The sequence below is a fragment of the Euprymna scolopes genome, chromosome 1 (assembly GCF_053919585.1).
Source record: "Euprymna scolopes isolate OS-2025 chromosome 1, ASM5391958v1, whole genome shotgun sequence".
Lineage (NCBI taxonomy): Eukaryota > Metazoa > Mollusca > Cephalopoda > Sepiida > Sepiolidae > Euprymna > Euprymna scolopes.
The window spans coordinates 48,455,780-48,467,399 of record NC_136482.1 but is presented as its reverse complement, the minus strand read 5'-3'; positions in this window follow the sequence as shown (position 1 = coordinate 48,467,399).

The following is an 11,620-nucleotide window of genomic DNA, read 5'->3' as shown; positions in this document are numbered from 1 at the left end:
ACGCACTTACGACCGATGACTTCAGACCCTTAGTTGACGAATACTAGTTAGGGAAACATGGCCACGAATTTGAACCTTGCTAGTTTTAATTCAAGGGGCATGAGATCTCGAAGCAAGGCTGCTCACGTGCTAAGGGATCTCGTAGCCCTTGAGGTAGACGTAGCTGCCATAAAAGAGACCCACTTTGTGCTGCTAAACGATTTTGATGTTTACTCAGCACATGGCAGCCTCCAGAGCCGGGGGTTTCTGTGCTAGTGAGTCGCACCCTGTCTACGACGGTAACACTTGTCCACGCGGACTCTCAAGGGAGGCCGGTCGTGGTCGATGTTGCCGTTAGAAGCGGCATGTTCCGGATCGTGGCAATTTCCGCGCCTAACATCCACAGCGAGAGGGTTTTCTTTTTTTCTGCGGGTGGAGGTGTTTCTCTCTTCGGGTCTAAAGCGGGTAGTCCTCATGGGGGACTGGAATGCCGTCCTTGATCTCAATATAGAAAAGGTCGTAGGGGTTTGGAGGGTCGGGGTGGGGTGGAGATGTGGATGTGGCATGCTAGTTCGGCTGCCTGTTCGAGTACATACTGTAAAAGGATGCTAATTAGAAGGGGCGACATAGATTCCCTATCTTGTCCCACGTTCCACTGGCTAGGTCATTCGGACCACAAACTCGTGTTGGCCCGTCTGAAATAAGGTAATAGGCCTAGGTTGGCTGGCTACTGGAAGTTGAACATTTCCTTGTTGGAGTACAACGACTTCCGGGAGCAGCTGACATCACTAATTCAGAGGGAGTTAGTGGGGGCGGTTACCTGGAGTAGCTGGTGGGTTAGGTTTAAGGTTACCATTAGGCACTGTTGCGTCCTATACGGCCAAAGCCTTGCTTTAACTAAGGCTCGGACCAAAACGCGCTTAGATTATAGACTGACACGGGCGGTGGCAGGGGGGGTTCCCTAGAACTAGCTCTAGTTAAGGGCGACCTAAGTCGCTTGGCTAGCGAGCGATACTCAGGTCAGGTAGTTAGAGCTAGGTTAAACAGAGTATCCAATGAAGCCGTGAACGTTGACGCTGTTGAGCGTAAGGCCGCCTTAAGACGTGGTTCGGAAAGGTACATTCGGGAGGTGAAAAACCTGGAAGGGCGCTCTCTCGTGTTTAAACGGGAGATCTGCAATGTGTTTCGGCAACATTTGGGGGAGCGCCTCACCAAACTACCCAGACTCCGCGGCCAGGAGTTTGGAAGTTATTTAGCTGGATTGCCCCGCCTTACTGCGGCCCGAGTGGCTAGCTGCAAGGGGATGGTTACGGAGTGTGAGATCATTACTGCGTTGAAGCAGGTTGGCCGCAAAAAATCTCCGGGGCTCGATGGTTTGCCCTACGAACTGTTCTTAAGGCTGTCGCCCATGTTTGTGCCCCTTCTGACGGGCGTGTTTAACCACTGGTTTGCCCAGGGCTCGATCCCGACGCAAGTTAGCAAAAGAGTGGTCACGCTTCTGAAGAAGGGGGACCAACATGGAGGGGGGAATCTAGACAACTATAGGCCCATCACTCTGCTTAACGCAGATTTCCAGATTTTGTCCCGTGTATTTGCGAACCGACTGCAGGCCGTTATCGGTGACTTGATCGAACCGGATCAGAACTACGCTCTGAATGGTCGATCGATTCAAAACAATGTGCACTTGGTTCGCACGATCATAGAGGGTTTATAAGACGACACTGAAACCGCGCTGATCAATTTAGATCAGTCAAAGGAGTTCGATACGGTGGACGGTGTGTTCCTGAGATATGTTGTGGAATCCGCCGGCTTTGTTCCGAACTTCCGCAAGTGGGGCTCCGCTCTGTATCGTGATACCGCTGTAGTGGTACAAGTAAACGGTATGTTGTCGACGTCCTTTGGGGTCTCGCGGTCGGTGCGGCAGGGTTGCCTGCTTTCGCCTCTGTTGTATGTACTGGCGTTGGAACCCTTCCTTCGCAAATTAAGGGACGAGGTGGCGAGACAAGTCCTGCACGGCATAGCTCTACCTGGCGGCAAATTTGACAGAGTGTCCGCGTACGCTGATGACGTTACCGTGTTCGCTGCAACGCGTAGCGACGTTAGAGAGGTGATAGAGGCGGGGTCTGAGTACGACGTTGTTACAGGTGCAGTGATCAATCGCAGCAAGTCAGTTCGGCTGCGGTTGGGCGTCTGGACCGGGGTAAACTCGCTTCCAGGTGCTGGACTGACGGCCAGTCCTCCAGCTGGACAAGAATTGGTCGGAAGTACAGACGAATGTCGAGTCGTCAGTAGGGACGTGGAGGCGTAGGGAATTGTCCTTGAACGGTCGTGCGGAGGCATGTGGTACGTACGTATTTCCATTGATCCTTTACCCTGCCTGCAGATCGCGGTAAGGCTTTAGAGCGCCTTATTTTCAAACTTCTTTGGAAGGGAGAAAAGCCGTATGCCCGCAGACAGGTCTGTACGCAGGTGCTTAGCGAGGGAGGCTTGGGAATGCCGGACTTGCAAAGTCACAAGCACGCAGAAAGGCTGGCGTTCCTGAGTCGGACACTGATGGAGAAAACGCACTACGTACCAGTCGTGGAACGTGCTTTTCCACGACTCATATCCGCCCCTGCCGCTGAAGGTCGCAGAAGACCGGTGGGGGAACGGCGTTTCCTGACCGAATGCCGAGCCGCCCTTAGAGCATCCCCGGTGTCCAGGGACCTTACACGGCCTAGGAGGAGGCATTATTAGGAGTTATTGGTGGGTACCGCAAAATATTTGCTGGTGGAGCGGCTACATCTGTCGATGGGGGAAGTTCTCTCGCTGTGGAATTGGGCGCCTGCCGGTAGCTTTATAAATAACGCGGGATTTTCCATAACATGGAACTAGTCCGGGTCGCGCTGCCACTCTTCGGCAGGCTAGCCAGGGATTGTAGGGATAGTGGGAATTATTATCCCCCGTACCTACGCTGCAACGACGAAGAGGAGAAGGAGACGAGAGAACACGCGTTCTTTCATTGCAGCTGGGTACGGCGTCTCTGGGTGTATGTCGGAAAGGTAACGTCTCGCATCGACACCGAGCGTTCGGTGCCACTTGATTTGGCGAACGTTGTTGACAATGTGGACCACCCGTTTTCCAGGGAGAAATGGGCGGTGTTTCTTGCGATTCTAGCGGTAGGTTACGTGGGTTACCCGTCTAGGCATTGTCTATGAGGGGCGATCTGTTTCGGATCAGGATCTGGTCGTTTATTTTAAGCATCAACTTAAAATAAATATCAGATGTGATTGGGAAGGATTGCAACGCATAAACTTTCATAGGAGACGAGCGCACAACACTAGCTTATGCATCCGACGAGGCGCTTGGTTCGAGCTCGTGTTTCCACCCTAGTATCATTCGTCCTAAGGTGCTGAGGTGTTGTCTTTTACTCGGAATCCATCCATTATGATTTTTAATACAAGGTTCACCTTGTAATATGGGTAGGAGTAGGGTTGTTAGGCTGCGTAACCACGAAGAGTCGAAATTTCGTACTTCATTAGGGCCTAGACTAGGGTAAGGATGCGTGTTGATCTTGTCCTCGTAGTCTCTTTTTCTGTTTATCGGCACTCGGAGAGCTTCCAAAGATGCCCCCTCACTTGTTTGTTTTATCACAGGTCAGTTTTTGCCCATTACGCACTTTATCTTGAAGACGCCATCACTCCCTGTTGACCCTAACCTCAAGTTATTTTCGCACGCAAAAGTGCTGTCCTTTAGGTCCTCTACGCCGCACTAGGGAACGATCTGCTTGCTTTCACCGGGGAGGGGGCCGGAAGACCGTGGGCGTTTCATTTGATGACTAGCAGATACGAAGGGAGGGTCACCTTACTAACCCGCCCCCATAGAAATTTTGTTTATTTCTTTTCTTTTTCTTTCTGTTTGGGTGTTTTATAGTATGTCCCCTCGCCATCATCTCACCCCCATTATGATTTTAATAATGAAAATATATATACTTTTTGCTTTTTAATATATTTTTGTTTTGCTTTCTGTAAATATGTTTTTCTCTTCAGCGTGCATAACGCCCGCCATTCCGTAAGCTGGGGAACAGTCGGTTTTAAGTAGGTCCTGGTAAGAATGTAGGCGGTTGAGTACAGAATGATATAAAAGCTAGTATAGTTTTTATTTTCAATAAAGTATTTGCTTTCCAACGGAAGTCTAGCTTAGTCCATTAGCACGGTCACGTTTTCCCCCCATACCCCCTTACTGGCCCTGGTGCCTAAGTTGTTTCGGACCCCAAATGAGGCCTTGGCAGTTGATAATGCCAAGGCCGGGGCCGAAACGGCTAAATATCTTATACATCCAAAATATTGCAACAATAAGCGTTTATCTTAATAGATAACATTTTCTGCGGTAGATATATACGCTTGGAAACCCCCTTTAGCAGTCAACTGCGTCAGACACAAAGTTAAATAGTCTCGAAATATCCAATTATAGCTGTGATCGCTATGGAGAAAAGTAAATTCAGTGATACAAATTTAAGTATTTTGAATGTATCACTTATTCGTAGCTATTAAAAATTGAATCTAGTGAGCTTTAATTTTGAAGCGACCCTCGAATATTAACAAGCATCAATATAAGAAATGTATATATTTTACTCATAGAAAATGCTTGTATACTTATATACATATATACAGCAAATGTATACATACATACATATATATATATATATATGCATATTTACTTATAGAGAAAATAAAAAGGAACAAACCGTATTATGTGTTCATCAACGTTTCGTCTTTATTTCGAGACTTCCTCTGGGCGAATGAGATTAAGAAACAAAAAAAAATATACCAGTACAAAATATTTGAAAATGTTTCACGTGCACAGTGTGACGCAGTTCTATTTCAGAGAAACGGAAAAATGATGTTGGAGATTCAAAAAGAAGGGGGGGGCTGGTGCTGCTTACTAGAAGGGAATTTTAGTGACGTCATATAGTCGTTAATGTAATTTTAAAACTATGAACGCAAGTTTATATTCTTATTGAGAAAAAGATATATCTGTTGAAATTCAAATATAAGTTTGTAACAGAAATGAAATGAGTGTTTTTTATATAATTTATTGATTGAGATTATGTGCTAATTATTACAGGGGGTGTTGAATGGTTTGAGAAAGTTAACCTGTGTCCACAGTTAAATACTGCTATTTTATTAAAAGTTTACTTATTAGCGGCGCTATGTTATAGAAACCTCCACGTTGTTTAATAGTGCTTGAAATTGCGATAAGCGCAGATTCAAGAAGTCTCCGGCACGGTTTATTTGAAATAAATTTAACTACTTTGGCTTGTTTAAAGTCAAAGGTGTGGTTATGTTGCAATGTTTGAGAGAATAATGCACTTAGAGAATTGCTATTTTTTATATCTCTTTTGTGTTCATTGACCTTTTTGTCCAATTTACGCTGAGTTTCACCAACGTATTTATGATGGCAATTATGGCACGGAATAGTGTATATACCTCCATCGGAAACTGGTTTGTTATAGAGATGTTTCGTAGTTGTTAATATATGTCTTATGGTTAGTGATGTTGTTTGTACGATAGGAATTTTTAGTTTGTTTAGTGTGTTATAGATTATTGTATTATTGGTGTGTGTAGGTAAAAGAAGATGTCTGTTTATGAGAGTAAGGTCTGGTGTGTATGATGTTTTATTATTATTTATTCTGGAAAATATTTGTGTGGCTTTTCTCTTAGCATTCAATATGAAATATGTCGGATATTTAAAGGTTTTCAAAATTTTTGTAAGGTATTTAAATTCTTCGTCCAGATATTCAGGACTGCAAATTCTGAAAGCGCGTAAGAAGAAACCAATTATCATCCCTGTTTTTATTTTATTGTTATGCTGTTAGAATAATACAATACTAAATGACAACATCGATTAATATCAAGGGATATACTGAAGAGGTAATAGGAATAGATACTCGACGCAGGAGTCCATAAAATCCATTCGAATTCTTTGTGTCAAACGTCTTTTTGATCTGCTTCGTTATATTAATCCAACATTGGTTTCTATCCGTCTTAGCTCACGTTGCCATGTGGGGTTTTCTGTATTGTCGCAAATTAGTTGCATGATCAGAATGATCTTCCTGAAGTAAATATTCACAAATTGTTTGTTTATTCACCCGCAATTGATTATTTGCAAGATTGTTGGCAACACAGTATTGATTTTATCCCTCTTTACGCCAAGGACCTTAGCAGAGTAAACTTGAGTCTTGAAATTCACCCATTTACCATCAAATGCAAGATCATAAATCTTTTTATTGATGCTCTTTTGATCATCAGGAAACGTTAACTTGGCGACATCAATACGGCTATGCAGCGTGACACCACTATGACGACATTTTACGGTTTCGTACATTAAACTTTCCTCTCACCAACACGTGATCGATGTCACATCCAACACTACGCATGACACCAACAGAATATGTATATGTAAGGGCGCGTTTTCAAGTTATGATGAAGGCAATTAGGTGAGCATGCTTTGAACGTGGATGTATAAAAGTAGAGGTCTGCTTCGGTTTACAGCAAAAAAAAGTGTTACAGATAGCAAGATGACATTCTGAGCACAGCTCTAGTAGCTTAAGCCCATTAGCATTCACAATACGGATACCATAGCGGCAAAGACCACTCCAGGTGTCATGGTCTTCCCTGACAACTAAGATTAACAAGTTTTTCATTAATTGGTGTAGATGCAACAAAAGAGCACAGAGACTCACAGAAACAGAAGATGTCATATTCATTCGCTTGAAGTGTTGGTGTATAGACCGAAAGAATAGTGATGAATCTGTTATGTGGGAGAGGAACAGGAAGTTTTATGACGTGGTCAAATATACTGGCAGGATATTCCATAGTATCAACCAAGGATGTTTTAATCACAAACCGACTCCACGATTTCTACCGTTACCCTCCGTTTTACCAATCTAGATGAGAGTGTATTCTGATGATACTTCTGTCATTTTATTTCCTCCTGAGAGACGGGTCTCTGATCGAGCAGAAATATCTGTATCGAACGTTAGAAGCTCTGTCGTGACAGGCGCTGTCCTGACCTCTGGAGTGTTAGATGCCCCTTTTTTCAAGAAGAGTGCGTACATTTCAACATCATAAATTCAAGTTTACTACTTTTTGGAGATGCATCTTTATTTTTTCCTGCTAAAATGAAACACCGTTAGCCGCAGGAAACTAAACAGTGATAATATGACAGACAATTTTTGGCCCAACTTTTCTAATGCATACCCAAGACATTGGGTAACAAGTGTTCATCCTGAATAGGACTGCTCTGTCACAGGTACCACAACCGGAGTTGTCATCTGTTATATGAAGGCACGACAACGATGTTAATATAGGGTTCCTGTCGCCTCTGTGATGGTGCAGATTTGTGACTGTGTTCCTGCAACTAGCCAAGTTTGTATAGGATGCAATCTCTCCATCGCTACAGGTCTTTCAATAGAAATGAAAGACATATAAAGATATGATAGAAACAGATAAGAAATAAAAGATAGATCTCAAGTAACATTTGTACATTGTTGTATTAATGTGACAAGCGTTTGTATGGCACAAGTTCCACTCTCTTAGTCTTAGTAACAATAACCCAGTGACATACCATTGCAAGAATACTTGTAATTGCTTTGACCCCAGATTTATCCTAAAACTTGTTCTCTCCTAGAGGATTGCCTCAACCACGGATTGAAGGCACTTATTCTACTCCGCTAATACCATTTAACCGTTACTGGGATTTAGATAGATGGGCACCAGAGCATGGTACAAACGTAGGTGGGTGATGAATGCTGCAGTCAACGGGGCCTAAACTCCTCGGGGGTATATGTGAGAACTACATCAATCTTAATCTTTGGTTATAAAAACCTTATACCAGCAGGCAGTGGGGATTCGGTTTTCTGGCGCTGAACACTCTTCATACACTTGAGCCCCGTTAGCGTTGAAGAAGTCACGACGTACACGTGGGTATGATTAGATTGGGAGAAGCTATATATGACGCTAGAGCATCTGTGCTTTTAACACACACCCACACCAATCCTTAAGCCCATATATATGTATATATATATATATGTGTGTGGGTGTGTGTGTGTGTGTATATATGCATATGGATATGAGGAACATATATATATATATATATATATATATATATGTATCCCTCATTACAAAAACAATAATACATTAAAAGTGACCGATTCGGATTTTGTAGCTAAATATAATAGGCAAAATCAGGAACAAATATAGGAAATAGTCAGTTTAGCCCTGTAACCACTGCCTCTAGAAGAGATGGATTTTTGGCTGTATTGACCACAGAAAAAAACAAGGAGGAGACAGAAAAAAAGAAAAAGACAGAAAAAACCCACTTCTCACAGATTTTTGGTTCGTAACAAAGAACAATTCAACCGTCAGTACCACCTACGCACAATCTACCAAACACGCGCTGACTGCTTCCCACCATCCAGCCTTTATAGCGGCCGGGTAATATATATTTGCATAATCGCGAAAGATCACACGCGTTTCTGCAAGAATTGCATGGGGTCAACGCCAATACAACCCATGGACGCCATCTTGGAGCTCTCTTCCACTCGACACCTGACGTATCCGCAGTAAGCTCTTTATTTCCCCCATTTCGGTTATTGCCAATTGCAACAGATGAAACATTGTTTCTGAGATGGGTGTATTTACATATGACACCACTCTCTAAAGCAGGCACGAGGGGGAAAACAAATGAGCAAAGATCTAAAAATATGGCAGAAACACTAGAGGAAACCTCTAATATGTAGTGGACTGCAAATAAAAATGGAGAGCCAAATTTAATTCTGCCAAGACTATGCTTGTTTCCTTCAATAATTACAAGACATTTTCCCAACCACGAATAGCAATGACCAAAAAACACATTTCCGGAAAGTACTTGCTTTCAAACACTTAGGCCTAACGTTCCCGGGAACAGGAACTCGATATGATATATAGTAAGCGTTTCCTAGGCTGCTGGGAAAATGGAGGTGGCTCTCTCTACCGTTCTTGAAAGCTACTACCATCTGAAAGTATCCTGTACATCTACAAGCCATCATTCGCCCACGTATTGAGTAATGTTGTCACATTTGTACTGATGCATCTGCTACTTACCTCCAGCTCCTGGAAAGGGTTCAAAGAATATCGCCAACCTGATAGGTCCTGAACTCTTTACTCGTCTTCAGCCCTGTCATATCGACAGGTTGACTCCCTCTGTCTGTCTTACAAGCCTTTAATTGTGAATGCTATGAGGAATTATAAGCACGTGTACCTCCTCGATGTAAATACCCCCGACAAATCCGACAAGCAGCTAAAGCGCACTCCTACACGGAAGAGAGCTATACGTGTAAGATAGCCCTCCACTTCAATAGATTCTTTTCTAGAACTGCGCATTTAGAATTCCTTGTATTGATATGCAGAAGTTCAAGTGTAATGTGAACAGACATAGTGCTACCTTGCTCCCTTCATAATATCTCTGCAATTTAGTTTCCCGATAGTTGTCTACTACTTGAAAACGGTGGTCTGCTTTGTTTGGATGAAATTTGAATATAAACATGTTTGTTTTATATAGATATAAGAATGCATAATTACATTTAATTGTACGACGACGTTGTTCACCATAAAAAAACACATTTTTCAGAATGCAAAAGTGTTATTTTGATTCTTGTTGACCAGATATCTTCAGATAAAATAGCATCTATCCATCGAAAAAAATATGAATACAGAAAAAATTGTCACATATTAATCTTGGAAAACCAAGAACAAATAATTCAATTTAAACTTCTATAAAAGTCGCACTGTGTGCAAAACACAGGCCCTTACTGAATTTTACAAGGACGTTCAGAAATTGTCCGCGAATTAACTGGCATATTTTGTATCGGAAACGTCAATTCTAACTCACTTCAGCAAAACCGTTCTATTTCACTGTAACTATAAATCGACGCGAGATGTAATTTATATTTGTTTTTATTAAGTTCTTCCTGTTTCGGCGATCCTAACAACATGGTGAAGATTATAAAATAATGTAAAAGGCACGTTTTATTATTATTGTGAAAACAGAGTCTGTATTCCGAAATTAAAGGGGAATCAATATACTTATAGTTCTGGATTGCACATTAAATAGCTTAGTAGAATAAATGTTTGGAAAATAATAAATATTTTTGTAATTTTTTATCAAGTCCCAGAGGCCACTTAAGAATAAGGGTTAATAAGTGTACAGTGGTCAATGGGGCAATGATGTAGTAATTGTTAGTGTAAATTTCGTAAGTTTGATAAAGAAAGGGGGACGGCTTGTTTACGTTGGACTTGAAGACAACCATATTATAGTCAGTCGGAAAGCACGCAAATAGAAGAGAGTTAAACAGGTGTTAAATTCTAAAAAAAGAAGACCTGTTCATGGAATACAACTTAAGGTTTAGACACGGATGGGGTAAATATAGATAGTGCTTTCAACTAGACGAGTGTTGTTCGGGAGAATTTGGCGAGGGGGCATAGATAGGTGCTCACTCAGTAACGATAAAAAAGACAGGCCCACAACGTCTTTTCTGTGAGGAAGTGATTGTGGGGAAGAGAAGAGGGTATCACCCACTAGGCTATGAAGTCTATTTTGAACGCTGCCAAGACAGGATAAGAACTTTCTAGCAGCTCCTGCCCAGGTTACGCAATATATATATATATATATATATATATATATATATATATATATATTTATATATATTTATATATATATATATATATATTTATAATAAAAACACATGCAATACAATGCAATGAAGACATGAAATAATTGATACAATGATCCTTGTAAATTGTTTATTTCGTTTCAGTTTGTAAAAAAAATCAACATTTTATTATAGTCTGGAAAAAAGAAACATATTTGTAATGAAAAAAGACCAAAATAAATAAACAATAATAAAACGGATAATACATAAATCTCATATTTCTCTTGTTAAAGATTGGATAAGAATTGTACACCAAGGTTCCTTAATTATTCATTTTTTTTTCATTTCAGATATTAAAAGAACATGTTCGTTCGTTTTATTAGAACGATAATTTTTTTTTTTTAATCTGCTTGCGATTAAAGCAACGAATAAAATTTCACTTATTTTGATGATATTTTTAATTGCACTTTTCCATATGCAATATGTGTAGATGTTTAGTAATCGTTTTCGTGATATAAAGAGAAATGTTAGCGGTATTAAAAAAATAATTCGAAATGAAATAAACATTTACGGATAATTTACACTGAAATGGCACCTCGATAACAACCTTTTTTGATGGATATATTTTATTCAATTTTTTTTTATCGAAAAACAAAAACCCTTTTTTAACGTGATCCAGTTGTTCATGAAACTCAAATTAGCAATTATTACAAATCTTCTTCCAGTAAGTAAAGAAAAATGTTCAAGATAAATGAATAAGAATTATCATATTTCAGTTATTTATTTTTATAATTTTCAAATTTTACATTTTTTTTTATACTTTTAAACATTTAAAACATAGTTGAAATTGTATGTCCAAGTATGTAATTGTATATATATATATATATATATATATATATATATATATATATATATATATATATATATATATATATGCATATATATTTATATATATAAATATATTTACAT